Consider the following 23614-nt stretch of genomic DNA (forward strand, 5'->3'; position numbering starts at 1 on the left):
CAGCTCCCTGAAGGGGTTTGAAAGAATAGACTAGCTCTCCCAGAACTTTCTAGGAATCTGTGTCACAGGCCTGGGTCCACGTTAAATCTGTATGATTCTCCTCCTGGTTTTAGACAAGGAATTCCCAATCCTTGGTTCTATTGCTACAAAAATTCCCAAAGGACATAATCATATCTACAGGGAAAAGCCTTTATAACACACCAGGAGATTCCAATGTGCATTCACGGTGAGCACAGAGGTCAAGTCCTCTGCTACTCAGAATGAACCTCCCTGGCTTCCTCACTGTTATTGCCTGGAAATGGAGTCTTGCAAAACTCAATGATATATCACATGACACAGACTCTCTAGATCTTAAGCTGCACTCACAGGAACACACACACACAGGAACACATACACACAGGAACACACACATCCACAAAGGCACACACAAGCTCACATGCAAACAGTATCTCTCTCAGTCTCTGTCTCTCTGTCAGTATCTCTCTCTGTCTCTCTCTATCTCTTTTACACAAACACACACACACACACTCACACACAGACAGACGCAAGACACAAGACACACACACACAAGACACACAACACAATCAGAATGCAAAATAATTAAAATTATTTGGCTTTATCTGAGAGTATAATGAACAAAATTTGAGAAAAGCAGTGATGAACTGCAGCCAATCCAGTCATACTGAGAGACAATATGTGGGACACCCCGCTCCAGCTGTTGACAGGACCAATGGGATCCAAATTATAGCCTGGTCAATTATGGAAAGGATTGGCTATAAACAAACTTTACCTAGCAACTCCCACAAACCAACACCTGTGTAAGCTTCTTAAATGGCAGGATGAGAGCTCACACATTACTACCTTCATCCCCAGACTGTGATTCATGCCACAGCCTCTGAATTACTTTTGGAGGAATGAAAAGTGCCTGTAACCCCATCTCACTCCTATCTGAACTTGAAGTTCTGTGTCGACAGTCCAATCAGCAAAATTAATTTGGATATGCAGACAGCCTGGAGTTGTAGCCACCTGTGGTATGAGGGAATCTGGGCTTAACAGGGATGGCCCAAGATAGTCAGCAGAAAACTGGGCATAAAGACTACCTGTCATTTAAATCCTTGTTAGTGTAATTGGCCAAGATTCCCTGAAGTTCTTCTCTGGCATTTTTTATGTTCTGGAGCTCTCTTTTGAGCTTCTCCAACCTCTCACATCTCTTCTCCTGCTCATTGATGGTGGGGGTTTGTGGTGATGCCTCCCCAACAGACCCTGTAGGTAGAAAAAACACTAGTAACCTTGTAGAGATAATAGGGCAGGGAAAGGGAAACCATGCTTTGTCCTACACAGAAGCCCGAGGAAGAGGGAAATCTAGAGACACCTAGAATCCCTGATAGTGCATCATAGGTTTCTTCAAGCTGGGCTCCTCAGCTAGGTCCCTGTTCACAACCACCATCACTAAACATATGCCTGACTTCCTATTGTAATCGCCCTAGCCCTGAAATGCATAAGCTGCCCCAGGCAAGAATAAATGGATGGCATTGTCAGCTCATATCTGACAACAAATCTGTACCTCTTAGCATACTAGCCAACATTTTTCTAGTCTTCTTCAAATGCATGATGAGAGCTCATACACTACTACAGGAACCCCAGACTATGAATCAGTCCACATCATGTGTGTTCCATACCAAAGTGTCTGAGACCTTGATTCATAGGCAGGGGAATAGCCCTCTCTGTTCTTGGCATCACATGCTCATGTATCCTAGAGGAAACTATATTAAGATGAAGTACATGAACACTCTATCCTGAGAACAACACTTTTCTATTCTCACAGAGCTTGCTCTGCATAATTTTCCATTCAGGAGGAAATTAAGATCTCTCAGCAAAGCAACTGCAGGCTTTTGAATATCAGGCTGTCTGTAAAACTAATCATCAGATATTCTTGACTCTGGTTCTACCATTGAAGAATCTGAAGTATCATAATCCCTATTCCTGGAAGGACCAGCTGAAGCCCACATACTCTAGGCAGCTCCCCGAACCTTGCCCAGGACTCACTGTGCCATCTCCATGACCAGTTGTTTCTTGCCCTTTCCCACACTGACGGGCGGCTGGACTCTTTCTGCCTTACTCTGGTGTCTGAGTGTATTCTATTCTCTCTCCGAAATACCCTGAGGAGCATGGACAACATGCCTCCTTGGGAACCCATGAGGATCTGAAGGAATACCCCGCAAGCTGCTCTGGTTACCACAACAGTGGTGACATCACAGAAGATTCTAGGGTTCTCTTGGATACAAGAGATTGTCTGGGAAGTGACTACTGATGATGTCATCTGGAACTTCCATGGCCTACTGGCTTACCAGCTTGCCCCATCTTGACCAGTTTCTGAGGTGCCCTTTCCTGGAGTTTCTCTTTTGCCCCTTGGGATACCTCTTGGCAACTTCTCCTTCCAAAGCTAGAGATTTCTCTCTGCTTCACTACAAGTCCAGTGCATTGAATGGGGAGAGTTTGTTAGTGCATTGGAATGGGTCGCTCATCTTTGTTTGGATCCTTTTATGAGGGAGATTCTTCTCCAATATAAATCTACTTCTGGGGTCCATTCATGGAACAAACAATCGATTTACCCAGGTGTCTCTGTTTCCCAGAGGCCAAAAACCTACTCCTGCACCTTTACTCTTACACAAGTTGGATTCTATGTTTTAGAGTGCAACTGCCTTGGGAGGAGACACTGTTTCAATATATTGATCCATGTGATTTCACACAATCTCTGATTTACAACCCCTTTTCTTTGCAATGAAAACTCCCATGTACTTGGCAATAGAAGAAGTCACTACAGGGGCAACATCAAATTGTAAATTTTATGTCCCTTCTTCCAGAGCTAAAATCTTACATTCTCTCTATCTCCAAAACAACCAGACAAAATAGGCATCTCTGAACAAAGGCCAAGAGGGACATTGAATGGCTGCTTCCTGGTCCCATTAGCTCTCACTTCTCCAGTATCTACCTTTGTAAGTTCCCAGTTCCAGGCCTGAGTCTGTTGGGGGTTGGAATATGATCCTGTATTCATGATATACCTAAGACTCAATTGGATGGATAGGGGATGAATGGCCTCGGGTCCAGTGAAACCTCCATTTTAATGGATTCATAATTTCAGAAAGGGCTCTCTTTGGCATTGACATCAGTGCCTTCTGCCTTCTTGACCTGGGTGTGCTGAGTGCATGGTAAAATGCCACCTAACCTCACAGGTGTAAGAGTGTAGATATCATGCAAAGCCTTTCCACATTGATTGTGTTGTCTTTGGCTACCACCTTCGGTTATGGAATATCACTACAACAAGGCCCAAAGGTGTCTGGGGAGATGGTGGGGTAGACAGAAGTATACTCTCTCTCTCTCTGGTAGTCAAATGAAGAGCCTTTATGGAGAACTGGAGAATATGGCTAATGAAAAAAAAATAGTTATATTTTGACTAGCTGATGATATCTGAGCCTACAAAGCTATGGGGCAGGCATTCCAATAGAATAGTATAGGGATGAGTTCCTCCCTGTATTGGGTACAATAGGCCCAAAGTAAGAAGGAGGCTCAGTCCCTGAACTCTTCTGAGAGATTTGTAGTGTTTCCGTTAAGGAACTCTTCTTTACTTTCATGAGACCAGAACTCTGAGGTCTGCATATACCATGAAGGTTCCCATCTATTCCTAAATCATTCACTGTTTATTGACAGCTTTTGGCTATGAATGCTCTGCTATAGTTTGACACAATTCAAAGGGTGTGGTATAATTATTGGTCAAGTACCTTGAAGAGCTCCTCAGCTACTCTTTTAGAAGTTTCAGACTAGTGGATAAACGCATAGAAGGTTTCATTAAAAAAAAACAGCATGGACTCTTACTCTCCCCCACCAGAACACACATCAGTGCAGTCAGTTTCCCACATTTGACCATTGTTTGGCCCCTCATATGTTCTCACTTCTGGCCGAAGTATCTGTCTTTACATGTATTTTACTATTAAGATGACATATTGCTTGGAGGAATTGAGCCATGCTGTTAAGTCCAGTTATACATACCTTGTTATGAGCAACTTAGAAAGTAGTGTGTATGCCAGTCAGGTAGTCTGTTGAAGGTTTGTTTCCAGAAACTTACCAGTATTTCCTGGCAGAGTGATCATTCCCTCTGGTGTCCACCACCAAATTTTGGCTTCAGCTATCTTTTAGATATTTTTACATCCCTTATTTCCCCTTGTTTATACAATGGATTCTCAGGCTGCAGTGGGTCACAGTATGTCAACTGAATGTCAGTAGATTCCACTGTTTTTTGTTTGTTTGATTTTTGATTGGTTTATTCGAGACAAGATTTCTCTGTATCGCCTGGCTGTCCTGGAACTCACTCTGTAGACCAGTCTGGCCTCGAACTTAGAAATCTGCCTGCGTATGCCTCTCAATTTCTGGGATTAAAGGCATGTGCCACCATGCACAGTTTACACTGATCTCAAACAATTTTTGGCATGCCAACTCAGTGACCTGATTACTTGTGACCACAAGGGGGTCATTAAGTTGATGTGCTTTGCCTTGAAACCAAGAGTATCATGGAGGAATTCAAAGAGTTTCCAGGAGAGCCAAGAATTCCTCTTTGTTTTTAATGTTCTTTCTGTGAGCAGTGATGAGCTCTCCTTCTCCATAGATCATAATATCCACATATTTATTAAGTAAAGCATATTGACATTCCTGGTAAGTGATGACAGGTCTTTTCTTTCACCATAGATTTGGTCTATATATTTTGGGGCCAAATATTTTCACCTGCAATATCTCCTGAAGTCCCTGTGTACCTGGTTCCATATTTAATTGAGTTGTTCCCATCCATGTAGAACATTCACTCAGAATCTTTCATGGGATGTGGGAGTGTCCAATATGTTGAGACCGATCTGTTTCTTCATGTTTGTTTCCTCATACAATTATTGATGAGCTTCTGTGGGTCTTCATCTGTCAAGATGTTAGCAGACGTGATGACAGTGGGTTTTTCAAACTAGACTCCAGGATAGTCAAAGAGTAGGACTTTGACCCTTGCTTTGAACAGCCAGAATTTTGGTGTTGCTTTGAGAAGAACCTCAACTGCATGGGGTGATGTAAATATAAGATGCTGACCCAGAGAGAACTTCTCTGTTTCTTTCACTAGATAGTGGGAACCACCACAGCTCTAAGACAAGAGGACCAGCCTGAGGATAAAGGATTCAATATCTTGACAGGTCTATTAGAAACTTCTCACAGACCTAGTATAGTACTTCAGTCTCACCCAAGGTGCTCTTGAGGGTCATTGCTCTTCATTTGGTTCCCAGGCTCTGCTGTTCTCTGGGCAAGATAATAAGTTTACTCAGTACTAATAGGACCTTCTTTGAAGGAACAAGGATGTGGCATACAATTGGCTTGGGTAGTCCAGATACAGCCTTTTTGCACATGATACTTGATTGCTTAGTTCAGAGGATATTTGCTCTTTGGGCCATGCTCTTCCACAGGATGAACATTGAATTCACCATCATTAAATCACAACATGAGAAGACAATGTTGGATATGGAAAAAATGACCCAGTCAATAAGTGATATCATAGAGAAGTACAAGGAACTCATAGAATATAACTATTCCTGCAGGTGAGTCCCTGACACAGGTAAGGAGAAACACTAGGCAGGGAATGCTGGTGGCCTTCTAGGACTTTGAACAAAAATAAGGGCTCTAGTTCTATACTACCTGTTTCTTTTTTTAAAAAAAATTATTTATTATATGTGTAAGTACACTGTAGCTGTCTTCAGACACCCCAGAAGAGGAGGTCAGATCACATTACTGATGGTTGTGAGCCACCATGTGGTTGCTGGGAATTGAACTCAGGACCTCCAGGAGAGCAGTCAGTGCTCTTGACCTCTGAGCCATCTCTCCAGCCCCACTATCTGTTCCTTAATAGGAGCCCTCCCTTGAGGCAAGGGTCTTGGATTTGTACCTCTTGGACTCAGTTTTCTTCAGTGTGACGAGTGTCCAAGACACTCCAAACTTTATTCTTCCAAATTCAGGATCCTCTGCATAGAAACCATTTCCACCATGCTGGGAATATCAAGCAACCCTGAAACTTTAGGATTCTGACAGCAGATTCAAAGTTCTGGGATCCATGACAAAAATGGAAAGAGTTTATACCTGTTGGGTCTTCTCTTCTCCCTCTGAGTGTTTTTGCCCTTTCCCTGCTGATTATTTTCTGGTACCCAGACATATAAGCGACTATGAGGAACATTTCCTCTTCTGTGATGTATATGGAAAACTGTTGGTGTTATGGTTTTCCGAAGTCCTTTGAGTCTTGTGGCATGTGGCTGATCTCTGCATTTGATCTACCTCGATTTGGTTTATACATGTTGGGTCTTCTCTTCTCCCTCAGAGTGTTTTTGCCCTTTCCCTGCTGATTGTTTTATGGTACACAGACATATAAACAACCACAATATTGGTGATACGGTTTTCTGAAGTCCTCTGAGTCTTGTGAAATGTGGCTGATCTCTGTATTTGACCTACCTCTATTTGGTACTGATGGGTATAGTGTGGACTCTAGTCTGAGGCTGTCCAGGGATCAGGACTCTTGTAGGGATCCTAGTTCTTAAAAGAGTGGCAGAGAAATGTAAGCTTGCTTGAAATGACCATTTTTTGTTTCTTTGTTTGTGGATCAGCTTCAGGCACTGTTACCTCCTGAATGACTGCAATTAATTGAAGGAAAGAGTAAGGATGTTGCTGAATGAGAACAGGAAGCTGCTGGAGGGGCAGGCTGAACAGGAAGCATCCTATGGTGAAGAAAAAGGTTCTGTGATGAGGCCAGCAAGAACATCTTTGTCACAAGTACCAAGCAGCAGCAGGTAGGGTGATGTGTATCAGAGGCAGATTGCCCTCATGGCTCACTATAAACAAAGACAGTCCAATGTAACAGTCCACCAACTTACCAGGCACTTGCCTATGTCTTCTCCAACTGTTTATTTATGGGATCATCTACAAGGCTTTTTGTGGAGGTAGCCTTTATCAAGAAACTGTTAGTTTGAGAAGTAAATTTTTCTGTTCTACTAGAATCTGCAGTTCACTGGGGGAGATAAGTTGATTTACACATCACAACTCTATATGACATTGAGTTTGAAGGGTGCTGTGTTGGAGCCCTTCTTTAGAATAGTAGAGTGCTTTGCAGGAAGATGTAAAGGCCTTCAAAAGTTTTGTGGGGAGCATGTAGATTTCAGGTAGGAAGTAGTTTGGAAGGATGAGAGCTTAGTGGGATTGAGAAATAAGTGGATTTCATTGTTGCCTTTTGGAAGTTTTTGCCCCCCACCCCTACCCTTTCCCCTGTAGATCTTGATTCACACTGAGTGAGCCTGAGTAGCAGCTTGTCAGTCCTATTTTCTTTGAGTGCTGTTGGAGTTGGAGTTCCTGGGCCTTGTGGTCTGGAGCTGGCTTGATGAGCAGGGATGTAGGAAAGGCTTCTCACAATCTCACTTTGTGTGAGAGTTTTGCGACTTCATGAAAAAATTTCACTCTATATGCTCCTCATTCTGACCAAGAAGAATGTTGTCTAGATCTTTCTATTTCCCCAGTAAGAATACCAGAGATGTGTTTCTCAGTTGAAACATCTGCTCTGCATTGTCTAAATTTTTGTTCCACTAGCATGACAGATTCTTCATTGTTTTTTGCTCCCTTATGATTTTATGGGTGTGTGTGTGTGTGTGTGTGTGTGTGTGTGTGTGTGTATGTGTGTGTGTGTGTGTGTGTGTGTGTGTGTGTGTGTGTGTGTGTGTGTTTATGGATGCTTATGCCAATCTGTACCTTTGTGGGTATTTTGTAAGGCCAGTTAAGGACATCTGATTTTGTGTAGTCATTCTCTAACTTGGTTCTTTGGGCCTACGTCTCTCAATAAACCTGATACTTTCTGTTGTTTGATGTCCAGTAGAGTTTTCATTTCCTGTCCACTACCAGGTGGAGATTGTCTCTTATTTATATCAACAATTCATTAAACAATAACACTATTTTTAAAATTAGTATAACATTTATAATTTTTCCTGCTTCGAGTTATTGCCTGGGCTATTCTGGCTTGTCTTATTGGCTTAACCATGGGCATACATAGAAGCCTACAGTGCTCACTCTGCTGACATTGTTTTGCTAACTATATTTTGGGCATGGCTTTGTTTCAGGATAGATTCTCAATCAGAGTTGTGCAGAGTGCTGCATTTCAGAAATGTCACAGCAGGTCATTTAACTAGAATTCTCCTGACTAATTTTGAGGATGATTTAATATAATATAATAAGTAATGTGTTGAAAAGATCCTGAGTAATGTCCAAAAGTCACAGTCTTCCTCAGATGCTAAAAAGGACTCAGTGTAGGTTTAGTGAGAGGGCCTTGATGTGTCAAAACGGGCTTAGTGGAGGCTATAGGTAGAAAGCTCTTTCTTGGCAATTTAGTGCTGTGTTGTCCAGGATATCTGTGTAGAGCTTATAATTTCCTGGTAGGACAGCAAGTATTTGCATATAAAATATTCCTGAGGAGGAGATAAGTACAGGTCAGGGCTGCAAAGCCCCCTTAAGTCTAAGAGCCTTGTGCACATCATAGGTCCCACTACATGCTCATACAATAGAAAATATGCTAGATAAGAGCAAGAATTTCATTGTTGTATGTGTGTTTGTGTCAGTCTTTTTGTGGTATGTGGTGTGTGTGTTGGTGTGTCTGTGTGTGTGTATGTGTGTGTGTTTGTGTACCAGCTATGACTCAGAGTGTTTATTCTAAGTTGTGTGTTTGTGTAAGGCAAAATGCCTTTGCAAGTGTTTGTGGTATGGATGCTTGAATATACAGCTGTGTTTGTGTGTGTATATATGTTTGTGTAGACGTGTAACCATGTCTGTTCTAGAGGCCAAGCATGATGAAAAGCCCCTGAGATTACACTGCACGCATAAAAAATCAAATACGGCAGTCAAATTAGTGTGCAACTCTACCTAGCTTCCCAGAAAAAAAAAAAAAAAAAAAAAAGGACAGAAAAACTCATGTAAAGTCAGACTCACAACTGGCTAGGGGCAATACTACTGATCCTCATTGAAATCCTTTGGAAAAAATCATCAGAATATGGTACATAGTGTTGAGGAGGACGTTGGTGTATAACATCCATGTGTTATGTCCCTTTTCTGCTCTGGAAGAATCATGAAGGGCCACTGGAATTTCAGGTGTCTCACTGTGTATTCTCAGCATTCCAGATTCTTTTCGTCATTGCCTGCTACCATTGCCTATCCAGCTACCTATACTCAGTAAAACGTTGCCTTATCATATGTCTTGGATTCTAATCATTGAGAGATTGAGTTGCATGCGGCTGTACATGCATCCAGCAGAATTCCCATAGCTGTGGTGCAAAACAGGGGTGTTTCAGGAGCCCCTTGAGGGTCATGATAATCTAAAGAACTCACACTATGTTATCTGTGTAGCATTCTGCAATTGCTGTTATTCAAACTCATTTTCTCAGTGTTAAAATCAGCCTCAATGGGGGTTGGGAGAAATGAGGACCTTCAGACAGGTCTGGTAGTATAAAATCAGGTAGGTGTTTGAGAAGTGAGGTTCAGAAAGTAGAAAAGAAGTCCCCTTTGACCCACTGATTGCAGATCAAGGAGTCGATATCCAGAGAGTCTCTAGGGCACATGAGGTCTGTACTGGTCCTCGAGTAGTCCAGAAGAAGATGATATCCTGATGTCCATCAGCTAAAGAGTGAAATTGTACTATGTGATGCAGCCCTTTCATGAACTATTACTCAGTGTTCGATAATCCATGCAAGTATTTGCCCTTCAACAAGTTAGCCGCATCTTACTCAAAATATCCCTGACATAGTCACATTATTGGGAGAAAATTGTTCCATTTGTTCCTATTTATAGTGACCTCCTATTTTTCTGGGATCATACCTTTGGACACCTAGTCAGTTAGGCAATGACAAAGGGAGCCTCTAATGGAAGGAACTGTTTTCTTTGGGAAAAGACTGAAACAGTGAAGGAGAGGCTAGTCCAATACCACCATGTGATCCTTTGCTGGCAGACAAGCCTACTCTACATACCTTTTGGAACTTGCTAAGACAGATTGGATACTATGCCAAGAACCCTGATTCTGAGTCTGTGTTTATGAGCGGAAAGCTTATCACTGACTGAGCTGTCTATATGCTTTGCTCATTATGTACCTATCCCATTCAAGACTTGTTTTTTATGACTCCAAAATATCCTGGAAGATTTTTATAATAGCATTACCAAGGAAACAACACTAAACTGGTTACTGAGGTATACTGTGCTTGTGTTGTGTGAACACAAATAATTAGCATATTTGACAGAGTGCTCTACAATAGTCTCAGATGTACAGGTGTGTTGTTATGTTCCTTCATGACCATCACTTTTTAAATTCAGTTCCTAGTGTTAGAAATATTTTCAGTTAACACATTCTTGCTGATTATAGGACCCATGCAGTGCCTGTGGATTTCATGTGATATGTTTTCTCTGGCTATTTCCAGATATAGGGGTTGATGAGTGGTACCCTGTCAGGATCCTGCACTAGAGAAATAATCATAATCTTCGCTTAATTCTAGGCAGGTTCCCCATATGGCATCCACATGATTTTCTAGGTTGTTCACATCTCTCTTGAACTCAGATTTGGGCATTCCTACAATGTTAGTATTCAATATATTATACCTGGACTATTGGAGTAATATAGTGTTTTTCTTTTAAACTCCAGTACAATGTGTAGTTCACAGCTCAGTTTCTAGCAGTTTTTAAAAGCTGAGAAATAATTCCAAGTCCAGGTGCTCTATGACACTTGAGGATGCAGGGAATGACCTCAGCCAATGATGGGGATGCAGGGAATGACATCAGCCAATGATGGGGATGCAGGGAATGACCTCAGCTAACAGATAGGTCATAATATATTATCCAGCTTAATAGATCTAGTGTGGGATGGAGAGCTGAATTGACAAATCCTAATCAGGCCGTTGTTCCTTCCTACACTTGATGTGAAATACTCCAGCAGAACCTGGAACATGGAACAGACTAGGACAAGGTCTCCTTTGAAGATAACTTCTATAGGGGCATCTCTGCGTGTGCAAAACAAATATTTCATCTCATCCCCAGTAATCATGGCTATCATCTGTTGCATTTTCTTCCTTTACTTTTGTTTCCTTGCAATGAATAGCTATTAATTTCATCTGGGTTCTGGCTCAGCAAGAGTGAGCATGTAGAGGGATTCAGACATGTGCTGAGACACATCAAGAGCTGCTGGGAAAACAGGAAGATTCTGAGAGTGTAAATTTTTCTTGTCCTGATAGGTCATCAAGGAAAATTAAAAAATCATTCTACAAAATCGCAAAGTCTTTGAGCCAAAGTCTGTAACATGTTTTCTGCTTAGTGTTGGGTGTCCTTATTCTTCAAACCCATATTCCAAAAAAGGAGACCTACTTAATTTTCTCTTGTAAAGATTGTTACCAGAAGTAACTTATTTTCTACTGTGTTGCCAAGGACAGTCATGGGCTGTAAGTCTGTGCAGCAAAATAACAGCCAAAGAAGGCTCTTTACCACAATTCTTGTTTTTAGATTTTGGTTTGAGCTTTGATTGCTTTTGTTATTTGGTTTTCTTTTGTTTCATTAGAAGTTTTTTTGTTTGTTTCTTTGCTGTTGTTTTGTTTTGTAATTGATTTAATATTTTGATAAGGCTATACACTGTACATATTGACTGCCCACTTTTAGTTTCTATTGAGTAAATTGGATATATTCTAAGAATAAAACAGTGATCTCCAACTCTTCACTCTTAAGAAACTTCTTTATTCAGATGTGGTATCATCCTACTGAAATCTCACACCTATCAGACACAGATGGATATACTTAAGGGGCTTGGGTTCCATAATGACTTCCCAGCCAGATTGAGCTACAAAAGGAATAGATTGTACATTCAGTGTGTCTAGTGTGTCCAACTCTGTGAATTCCAACTACAAGATGGAAAAATTATCCATGCTGTATCCTTGCATGTCAAATATTTATCTGCTGCTAAAATACTGTGGATGATAGTGTTGAACAAATTAATGGGAAATATATCAGTATTTCTGAAATGTCTTTCAGGAAATAAAAACATATTCTAAGGGAATATAAAAGCTGTCAGAAAACACAGATATGTATGCTTCTGCTTTCCTTCAAATGTTCTACCAGTGGTAACTACTACTAGAGATATTCATATTTAGGACCTTTCGAGTAGGGATTTATCATTTTTTGGTTATTTTGTTGTTTTTCTTTGTTATGAGAGTGAATTTTGTGCTTGACAATACATTTGGTTCCTTTTTGCGTTTTTAACACAAACACAGTGTGTAGTTCAGTATTCAGTATACAAATGTTTTTAAAAGCTGAGACAAAATCCAGGCCCATATGCTCTATGAGTTTTCTCCTTCTTCACCACCCCCCCCCCCGTGGTGATTCTGCTTGTTATTTGGAATTATTTTATATTTATGCATGATTTGCCTTTTGTAGGTCTGTGCAACTTTTGCATGCCATTCCAAAAGGCCAGAAGAAGTTATTGGGTTTCACCTGGAACTAAAATGACAAAGGACAGTTAGATAACATGTGGGTATTTTGAGAAACATATTCTCAAATGAAGAGCTATCTCTCCATCCCCTGATATGCACTTTTGTCCTTCTTTGTGTGCTATATTAGTGGAATGGATCATACCTATAGAAAGTGGTTCTTGAGATATGTTTACTTTGTTGTAAAAAAGTAGAAGCACCCATTTCCTTTCAGAGCCAAAGCAGTTTAGAATGTGATTTGAAGTTTCTCTTGTGATAAGAGAAGCAGGTTTTGGGAGCAGCAACACCAGGTAACAGGGACAAATCATAGTGCAGAGCCCATCACTGACACTACCACAGGAAAGTGGGCAATGCAGAGAATACTTGCATAAGATAATGGAGCTGGTGCCAAGTTAAAATCCTGCAATTGCAGTGGCTTGGAAAATGAGAAAGAGCCTTCCCAGATGGTGCCTGAATGGAGTCCTCCATTTCTTTATAATAGGAAACATGGTATCCATTTGAGTAGCTGGTGTGTACTGGAGATCCAACCCCTGCTTTGCATGTTAGGGCTCTCATGGGAAATCCTCTACCAAAGCACTGAATGGGTCAGAGGTACTTAACCCTTAACTGAGTACTTCTCCTAGCTTTCTGATTCTGTACATTGCACACAATAATCCTTGTAAGAGTCCCAGTGTTTTGACTTAGTTTGACTGGCATATAGCATATGACATATTTCATACTTTATTATTCAGGACTACTCTCAAATGTTGTGTGAAACTAATTTCAGAACATCAATAACTTTTACATTTCTCAGGTCCAAATATTGTCTCTATTTCATTTTCTAATAATTTCTTCAAAATGTCTTTGAAAGTTATGCATTAATCTCGAACTACCATTACTCAGTTATTACACAGTTTCCAAGATGAGAACACACAGCATACACCTGGGACATTTTGATCTGTGCTGTACTGAGCGCTTATATCTCAATTTTTTCATAGTTTAAGAATCATTACATGAAGAAACATCGAGTTTCACAGACTACACTAGGGAAGAAGAAAAAAGAAACAGGAAATTCAGATATAATAGAATAATTATATACATCTAGGCCAGCTGAAAAGCAGTTATGAATTCTATACAGTGATTGTATAGGACTAAGGTTAAGATAAAGCGGAATTACATTTTAGTATGAAGAGCTTCCACAGGCAATTGAGATGTTTCTATCTCAGCCTACAACAGGCAGGCCCTTATTTCAAATTGCAGGTACCCAGGAGGAATGTGTCTCCTGCTTCTCAAGACCACAGACACCATCCTTTTTTACAAGTAGCTGCTGCAGGCTGCTGAGAGGTTTCCATTGAGACCTGTTGTGGGCAGTCCCTCTAGTTGCATGCTATCTCCATCACCCTTTAAATGTAAAAATGCAGAGATCCACAGGCAAACATTAGGCTGTGGTCTGAGATTCATGTGGAAGTGTTGGTGGAAGGGTTGTAGTAGCCAGAAGGGTTAGGAAGCCACAAGAGGACCTACAGAGTCAACTAATATGAACCCTTAGGGGTTCACAGAGACTGAACCATGAGCCAACACCATGTAGGGGTTTGAACTAGGACCCTTTCATAAATGAAACAGATATGTATCTTGGTCTTCATGTGGGCGACTAATAACTGGAGTGGTTGCTGCCTCGGATTTAGACTCTGTTACCTGCCTTTAGATCTCTTTTCCCTAGCTGGGCTGCCCTGTCTGGGCTCAGTGAGAGAGGATGCACTTATTCCTGATGCAACTTGATGTGCCCGGTGAGTTGTTACAGGGGAAAAAGGAGGGTCACTTACTCTGGGGAGAAGGGGATAGGGAATTGTGTGTAGGGGGGGATTGGGACATTGATTATGACGGGAAGAGAAGGAGGGACTGTGATCAGATGGAAATAAATAAATAATTCAACGAAAAAATGCACACCCACTGGCTCTTGGAGACTTTCTGTTCAAGTATGTCTTTGATCATTTTCTTCATGATCTTCTCTCCCTTCCCCTCCAGGCAATGCTCTACTCCTTCCCTATCACCTTCTTTTTTGATACAAAGTTTCAGTAGAAACAATTTAAGCTCATCTGGACTTGCTTCCAAACAAATGACTCAGACTATGCTTACATCATTTGACTCTGACAATTACTGTGAGGTGGTGGTGCACACTTTTACTCCCAGCACTTGCAAGGCAGAGGCAGGATTTCTGAGTTTGAGGCCAACCTGATCTACAAAGTGAGTTCCAGGACAGCCAGGGATATTCAGAGAAACCCCGTGTTAAAAAAACAAAAACAGAGACAATTACTGTAGGTTTGGTCACCCCTAATCTGCTTTTCTACCAGCTCACCTGGCTACCTCCCCAGTGGTGCACCCCAAATACTTGCTGTTTCTCCTCCATATGCACACAGGGTACCTCTCCTCCATAGTACCTTTTCTCTTTTCTTCTAATTTCTCCTCTTATCTTTCAGTTCTCCACCCACAACCAGATAACTAAAAACTCACATATGTCTACTGCCTCCATTAAATACCAGTAGTCAGTTTTATTTAACCAATGGTTTTAAATTAAGCAACAATATTTGCACAACAAGATCATTTGATAGGAGAATTCTCTCCTAGTTCCAGACCTTCCTAGGAACAGAATTTAGCATTACAATACATAGCAACAGATGGAAACTCAATGAAGTTCTTAGAGTAATAAAGGTGACTTAAAATTTCTTATGTAGTCAAGGATGCTCCTGAACTGATTCTGACCTCCTCTCCCAAGTGCTGGGATTACAAGCAGTGTTGTGAGATGTCAGTAACTTCATTTTCAAGGGATATAAGGCCTTCTTCTGTGTCTCCTGACACCATGTACCCACATCATGAATGGAAATACATGGTGCCAAAAAACCCATCCAAATGTGGGCCCTGCATCTTACTATATATGAACTGGTGGGAGTATTTCCTTATAATAACTATGTTTAGCACTCTTCTGTTAGGCTAGGCAGAATCCCCAAAGCAGATAATTCATTAGTCCTCTGGATGCACTTGCCTTGGAGCTGAAAGAAGGCCTGGGTTCCACAATTTATCTGTGAATATTTGCATTATCCCTTCCTACAAGTACAAAGTCCCCTTAACTGGTAAGCCTAAAACCGCCAAACCTCAGAAACTTATTTGACTTGATCCCGTATAAAAAACATAATCTCCACCAACTGTTTAGACTGCATTGATTTCATAGCATTCTGTCTGCCTGTACCTTTCCTGGCATTAAAGGCAAGTGCCACCATACTAGGTTAGATTGTTATGTCTTGTAAGATTGAACTAGATCATTGGGCCATTGTAAAGTCATCTTCTGGTACACATAACAGGAAAGTAGGACCACATCCCTGTCATGTGAGTGTCCACGGAACAAGGTGGTACATGATTAATCTATGTGGGCTGAAAAGAGAAGGAGAATGTTCTTCAGAGCAATGAACTACAGCAATGGCTATTTCTTCTTAACCTTGAGCCAACTCCACTGTGTATATTCAGAAGAGAAAGCAATTGTCTCAGCAGCAAATTCACAAGACAGTGACTTTCATCACTCTCCTTATGCTGTCTAGACCACAGATCCAAAGACCTTCTAGTAGTGGGAATACCTTCTACCTGGAAAACTGTCAGACACTCTGTACTAGGCCTCTGCCTGCACCTCACATTCCACTGTCTACTCCCAGGTCAATTTAATCGTTTCAAAGCCTACTGTTGTAAGCCTGGGCATATGCTTCCATCTTTGGGTCCTTTGTACTTTGCTACTGGTGTCTGCTTAAACCTAGGAGTGTTAGCACTGTTAATCATTTCACTCTGTGTCACTGATAACTGTTATTTTGTCAGAGGAAGATATTAGCATATGGCAGTACAGGCGACCAGGAGCAGCTGTGCATCATCCAGGCAAATCATCCTCACTCAAGCTGACTCTGACATTTAGTGAGGCTTCAACAGTCACAGGGATTAGTGCAAATTTCATCACAGTTTTTTTGTCTCTTTGAAGTAATCAGAGGTAGACAATAAAACAAAACTATAGCAACAAAGAAACAGCAGTGAGACAACAGCATCTACTACAGTTGGCCACACATGTATTGAAAACCATTTAGAGCAGTTTGGAACACATGAGGTTCACACCTCAGTTACAAATTCCCTATATCCATAATCCCTAACCTGCATTTCAGTTGTTGGTCTGATGCTGGCCTCCTTGGTTTCTCTAACTAAAAAAGTACTGAATCTCTGAAATGGAGCACAGAGTCATATAATTACATGAGTGTATCAGATGGAGAGTTCTCAGTGTAAGTGAGCAGTGGGAAACTTTAGCTGATGAGACCTGGCACCCCCACCTACATGAAAGTCAGAGGACAATTTATGGAGTTTTTTCTCTCCTATGATGTGGGTCACAGGGAAGGAACTCAGGTCTCTATGCTTGGTCACATTACCTTTATCCACTGAGCCATCTCATCAGCCAGTCATCACAGACACAGAATTTAATAATCTGTGTATTCCTATTTACATTCGGGGTTATAACACAACTATGAAAACTTTCCCCAGAGAATATATCTACTCAATTAAGGGCAATAATTGGAGTCTGGGAGGGATCTATGAGGAAGGTGGCAGACTTTAAAAGCCTCCATGGAGCCTCACAGTTTTTTTTGTCTCCAACAAGTCTGAATGAGATGGGGTACTTTTTCCTTCTCTTTGACCTCCCAGTGCTATGATTGAACCTAATAAATGTCCATGCTCCCTGAGTTACATTCCAGCCCTGTAACTTTATTCATCTGTTACAACAGCTACAAGGCAAGTGGCAATTTGAGACTCTATAGTCAGTTTGGCTGCTACAAGATTGGTCCTTGAAAATGGCTGACAGAATGCTTTAAAGACTAGGAATATCTATCTGAAAGAGAAAAGGAAGTGTCTCAGTCCACCCTGCATACTTGGGACAGTTTAGTGGTTTAAATACTGATGTCAAGCTGTTATCTACCTGTACAAATAGCATTACTAGATATCAGGTAAGGTACCTGACAGGTAGCATTTACCAAAACAGCCAAGCACTACACTGAAGACTTACAAGTAAATAAGGCTCAGGACCCACCAGAGAATTAAAAGATGGACAAGAAAAGCCGTATCACGTGATAATGATTGGTTTCCTGTGTGTTTACAGATGTCCCTTTCTGTGTCACAGTCAGCTTAGAAAGAGAAGGTGTCCAAAGACAGTGAGCAACTTAACACATCCCTCAATCCTTCTCAGGCTTCTACTTAAAAGCCCTGGTTTGACAGCATCAGGTTGGGGATCCAGGGGATTAATTCCTTCACACATTAAGTCTCTGACTCACAGTCTCAGAAATGAGATCTGTTCCAGGAGACCTTCACAAGCATGAAGCATCCACTGGAAAAAGTACTTCCTCAATAAACTCTGAGATCTAGTGTGGTTAAGATCAATATCAGCCATCGCTCTCCCTTCCTAGCCTTGCACAGACATGCTCTCCACCATTGGCATGTGACCTCTATTTCAGGATCCATCCATGCAGGATAGTTTGAAGTTTCATCCCAACACTGGTTAGCTGGCCTTAAATTTTTATTCCTTTGTCCACTTCTACTCACTGAGGAACTTCTCAATTCTGCATTTCATCGATTAGGCATTTCATGCCTAGTCTGCAGTGTTATCCTACATGAGAGGTGACAGATCTGCTTCAACCTTGACCATTCTATGGCATTATATTGAACCCACAAGAGCTCTGAATGGGTGTCAGGTAACCTAGGAAAATTAGCATTCCATCTTCAAGCACCTGAACCTATAGGTCTCCATAAACTTCTATCTTTGATTTTGGATGATCTTGTTCATTTGAAAACCACACAATCTTGAAGGACAAAGAAGAAATATAGTGTAGATACAGGAAAGAAGTCTCCTCCATTAAGAGCATTTGTCTATCCAACAGAGGACCCAGAGGGCAGCTAACAATCCTATTAATGCTTCTCTGGGTTGAACATAATGCCCTCTTCTGGCTTCTGGAGGAATTGCATGCATTTGGTGCACAGATGTGGTCCTGGTGGGATTTCTAGAACCCCCTCTGGGCACCCGTGGGGTCCTGCCCCGTGCGCCTGGCTCACTTGCTTTTTGCCGGTTTTCTGGTACCAGGTGAGGGTTGCAGCAGGCAAAACATACTTATAATAATAAAAAAAAAATAGCAACGCTCCAAATTCAAACAAATAAAACCCAAAAGGCTCCAAATGTGTAGTCACATTAATATTACCTTAAAAGAAAGCCATGTCTCAACATGTCTGGGAAATCTCAACATGGGTAGTTGGAAAGTCTTTTTCTGGAAAGTCAGTATTTCTGCTTTACAGTTATCACCAATGCTGTATTTCAAGGAAATGTGAGGCAGATAGCTCTGGGTTTCCTGATTTCTTATGAACCCCAAATGAATATTTATTTCCTAAGAAGCTTTAGAGCTTTAGAGTTGTGACTCTCAGAAGTAGTGACACAAGCGCTGCCCCTTCTCACACCTGGGCGACCTATGTTTACTGCCCCCCACCCCCACCATCATAAGGCGGTTGCTTGTGCACGGGTTGAAAACTTAAGGACCAGTCCCAGTTAGCTAGAAAAGTCCCGAAGTTACTTTTTCAGGACAGGATGGGTGAAAGTGTGATGGACCTGCCTTTCCTACACCCTTGGGATCTTAGTGTGTGTGCGGGGGTGGAGGTGGGTGTGGGGGGCACGACACTTCTCCCCTTCCAGGACCCCTCACTCTCCCACCTCTAGTAGCCCCAGCCCTCCCCTACCAGATGGTCTGTCCTCATTGAGTATCCACCAGGGAGGTCCTCCCAGTCGGAGACAGAATTTCGTCTCCCACTAAGCTTGCCATACTCCAAAGTCCATTTGTGAGAGCGAGTCCCTTTCTAATGTCTGCCTGTAGAAAAACTGAAAGTAGAAAGAAAGGAAGCAATCTCCAAGCAGATGTCTGACCACCCCTACTCGCGAAGTCACTACTCACAGCATTGGGTTACAGGGTCCTAGGAGCCCCAACTCCATTCTGCAGCCCCAAAAGGGTGAACAGCTGGTGCTTTCACTCCAACTTCCGAATTCCCCCAGGTCACTCCGTACCCCGCAGGATTAGGACCCCATAGTCAGGGAGGGCAGCGGAGAACAATGATATAGGTATAAATATTGAGCCTGGCTCCTCCCCTCCCCCGCGCTCCAGACACACTCTGGGCTGCTAGGCACGCCCCATCTGGTCCTACTGCTTCGCTCGGTGCTTATCCCTGAGGGGCCCCAGCAATCTTTTACTGCAGGAGCCCTGCTGGGGAAGAAAAGTAACTTTTTGTTTGTTTGTTTGTTTTTGTTTTTTGTTTTGTTTTTGTTTGTTTGTTTTGTTTTTTTTTTTCTGAGAAACCCAGCCTGATTAGACAGCCAGGGCGGGGCGGGGGGGGGGGGAGCTGGTGGAACCCGTTGGAAGTCTCCCAGGCAGTCTGATCACACTTTCTCCTTGTCCTCCTGTCTCCTCCTCCTAGGTGCAGAGATTGTGGGCAAACTCTGTAATCACTGAGGAGGGGGAAGAGGAGGGGTCGGAGCTCTCCTGCAGTGATGGCACGGGGCGCCCTTATGACTTGGCTAGGTGGAGTTTCATGGAGGCTGCACCAGAGGTCCTTCCTTCTAGCCTGGCGGCCTCAAGTCCAACTCCATACCTCTCAGAGGCCTGTAAGGCAGCAAGTGCGCACCCCGGTTCCACTGTGCCCCACCTGCAGCCTGCGGCCAGCATGGAGAAGGACAGCCTGAGCCGCGCCTATCAGCAGTATGAGTGCATGACAGAGATCTGCTAAGGCGCCTATGGGAAGGTGTTCAAGGCCCGCGACCTGAAGAAAGGTGGCCACTTCTTGAATCTGAAGCACATGTGAGGGCAGACAAGTGAGGAGGGCATGCGGCTGTCCACCATCCGCGAGGTGGCGGTGCTGAGGCCCCTGGAGAATTCAAGCATCCCAGTGTGGTCAGGTGAGCTGAGAGCCCTGGCCATGGGGTCCAGGAAGGTGCTGGGCAAGGGGCAGCTGGTGGCCCAACTAAAGTTAAGAGTTGAGTTTCCCCAGATAAAACCGGTGACCCTGCTAGACAGTGCAGAAAAGTTGACCTGCGGTGGCTTCCAGGCAGCCAAGCTATTCTGAAGAGCTTTCTTTCTTCCTGCTCCAAGGGGTCCAGGGATATTGGGTGTCTTTTAGGGACAAAACCAGACAACCCCAGAAATGTCCCTCCAGCCCTTAATTAACTTTTCCCGTCCGTGGGGGGAATTTTTTTTTAATATTTTTATTACATATTTTCCTCAATTACATTTCCAATACTATCCCAAAAGTCCCCCATAGCGCCCCCCACTTCCCTACCCACCCATTCCCATTCTTTTGGCCCTGGCATTCCCCTATATTGGGGCATATAAAGTTTGCAAGTCCAATGGGCCTCTCTTTCCATTGATGGCCGACTAGGCCATCTTTCGATACATATGCAGCTAGAGACAAGAGCTCCAGGGTTCTGGTTAGTACATCATGTTGTTCCAACAATAGGGTTGCAGATCCCTTTAGCTCCTTGGGTACTTTCTCTAGCTTCTCCATTGGGAGCCCTGTGATACATTTTGAGAGACAGAGTGAGATAGTTATCCAGCTTGCAGATAATAGAAGGAAACTTTAAGGGTGGAGCATAATGTAAATAAAGTTTAAGAAAATGCAGAAATGTGCAAAAATGTGTTGGCCAATCACACCCACAGTGGTGCCTTTTTTATATAGTTGTAAATTGGCTTCTGATAGTCTTAGAAGTTCAGAAGTTTAGAGTCTGACACCTAGTGTTAAACATTGTTTGAAAAATGTCTTTCAAGGCTGGGTACTGGGAACACTGAACCAGGAAGATCCAGAGTTCAAGACCCTCCTGAGCTACAAAAGACCCTGTCTGAGGAAAGAAAGGGAGGGGGAGTAGGTAGTAGGGTGGAGGGCGATTGCATCTCAAAAGGTTTTCTGATTGTATCATTTAGTATCTGTGGACTAGTATGATCTGACTTAGAATGCCTCTCTCACAGAGGTTAAATGTGAGTCTGTGCTTGAGATTCTAAAGCCTCTGTTTTCCCTGGAAGAGTTGTGCAGGTGGGGGTGTTCCTAGCCCACTCTCCTGTGATTGAAGAGAATGGTGTTTTCTTGAAGACTCTGGGATTTCCCTATTGTGCCTTTTCTCATTCTCTTTTTAAACACATGCATAGCTGGAAGTTAAAAGGGAAAGCACAGACTTTTCTACAAATTAGGTGATGAGTTAACATTCTCAGCTCTTCTTTTTAGAGGGATGATCTTGGAGTCTTCATCCTGTCTTCTCATTCCTGTAGGGATTCCTTACAACAAATATGTGCCTACTGTATGCCCTGGTGCGTCCCAGGCTTGATGAGCCAATAGTGTTCTGCACACAGATTTGCTCTAGTTTTATGGTTCATAATCTTGAATTCTGGAGCCTTTGTCAGAATAAGACTGTACGGCCAGAGTGTTCCTATTCCACAGGTGATTTCTGTTTGTCATCCTTATAGACCTGTGATGGGACATCTGTTTGTAGACAAGGAATTGTCAATCCTTGGTTCTATTGCTTACATAAATTCTCAAAGGACATAATCAGTATCCTCAGGTGAAAGCCTTTATAACATACACCAGGAGTTTCCAGTGTGCATCTAAAGTGAGCACAGAGGTCATGTGCTGTGCTGCTCAAAGTGAGGCTCCCTGGCATCTTCATTATTATTGCCTGGAAACTGTGTCAAGCAAAATCTCAGGCCCCAGCATACTACACAGTCATTCTAGATTTTAAGTGGAACATACACACACACACAAACACACACACACACACACACCACATAACTAAACACAATCAGAATTCCAAATAAACACACATTATCTAAGAGTATAATGAACAAAATTTGAGAAAAGCATTGATGAACTACAGCCAATCCAGTCATCGTGAGAGGCAGTATGTGCGACCAGGCTCCTCCACCTGTTGACTGGACTAGTTGGACCCAACTTACCTCCATGTAAACTGCAATCATGATTGGTCATAAACAGAGAGGACCTTGTATCTCCCACAAACCAACACCTTTATAGGATTTTTACAATGCAGAATTAGGGCTCACACACTACTACCCTTATCCCCAGACTGAGATTCATACCACAGGCTCTGATTTCCTTTTGGAGGAATCAAAAGTGCCTAAGACCCATATCACTCCTATCTGAACTTGAAGTTCTGTGTCGAAATTCCAATCAGCAAAATGAATTTGGATATGTGGACCGCCTGGTGTTGTAGCCTCCTGTGATATGAGGGAATCTGCGGTTAACAGAGAGGGCCCAAGACAGTCAGCAAAGAACTGGGCATAATGACTCACTGTTGTTCAAATCCTTGTTAGTGTAATTGAGTAGGATACCCTGGAGTTCGTCTCTCTCATTTTTGATCTTCTGGAGATCCCTTTTGAGCTTCTCCATCGTCTTCATTCTCTGCCCCTGCTTATTGATGGTGGAGGTTTGTGGTGATGCCTTTCCAACAGTTGATAAACACTAGTAAACTTGTAGAGATAATAGGGCACGGAATGGAGACACCATGCTTTGTTGCACACAGAAGTCTGAGGAAGAGGAAAATCTAGAGTCACAGAGAATCCCTGAAAGAGCAGGAAAGCTATCTTCAGGCTGGGCTCCTTAGCTAGATCCCTGTTCCCAGAAACCATCATTAAGCATATTCCTCCCTCCCTATTGCAATTCCCCTAGCCCTGAAATGCATAAGCTCTCCCATGCAAGAATAATTGGAGGGCATTGTCAGCTCTTATCTGACAATGCAGTCTGTTCTACTTAGCATAAAAAAGTTTGACCATAAACATTAACACCTAACATCTCCCATAAGCCAACACCTGTCCATGCTTCTTAAAATGCATGATGAGAGCTCCCACATTACTACACTAACCTCAGACTGTGAATCAGTCCACATCTTGTGTGTTCAATGCCAGAGTGTCAGAGACCTTGATTCATGAGCAGGGGAATATCCCACTCTGTACTTGCCATCACATCCTCATATAACC

General features: G+C 42.5%; 1 long non-coding RNA gene across 1 annotated transcript in view; it reads left to right on the forward strand.

Moving 5' to 3' along the window:
- LOC147001688 (uncharacterized) overlaps positions 1-23614 on the forward strand; it is a 117633-nt gene that overhangs the window by 34223 nt on the left and 59796 nt on the right. Inside the window, exons 2-3 of the long non-coding RNA XR_015044614.1 lie at positions 5490-5621; positions 6675-6857. This is a non-coding gene — a long non-coding RNA (uncharacterized LOC147001688). The remainder of the gene's footprint in view (positions 1-5489; positions 5622-6674; positions 6858-23614) is intronic.

Source organism: Mus caroli, unplaced genomic scaffold, assembly GCF_978045245.1.
Source record: "Mus caroli unplaced genomic scaffold, Mus_caroli_1 scaffold_12, whole genome shotgun sequence".
Classification (NCBI taxonomy): Eukaryota; Metazoa; Chordata; class Mammalia; order Rodentia; family Muridae; genus Mus; species Mus caroli.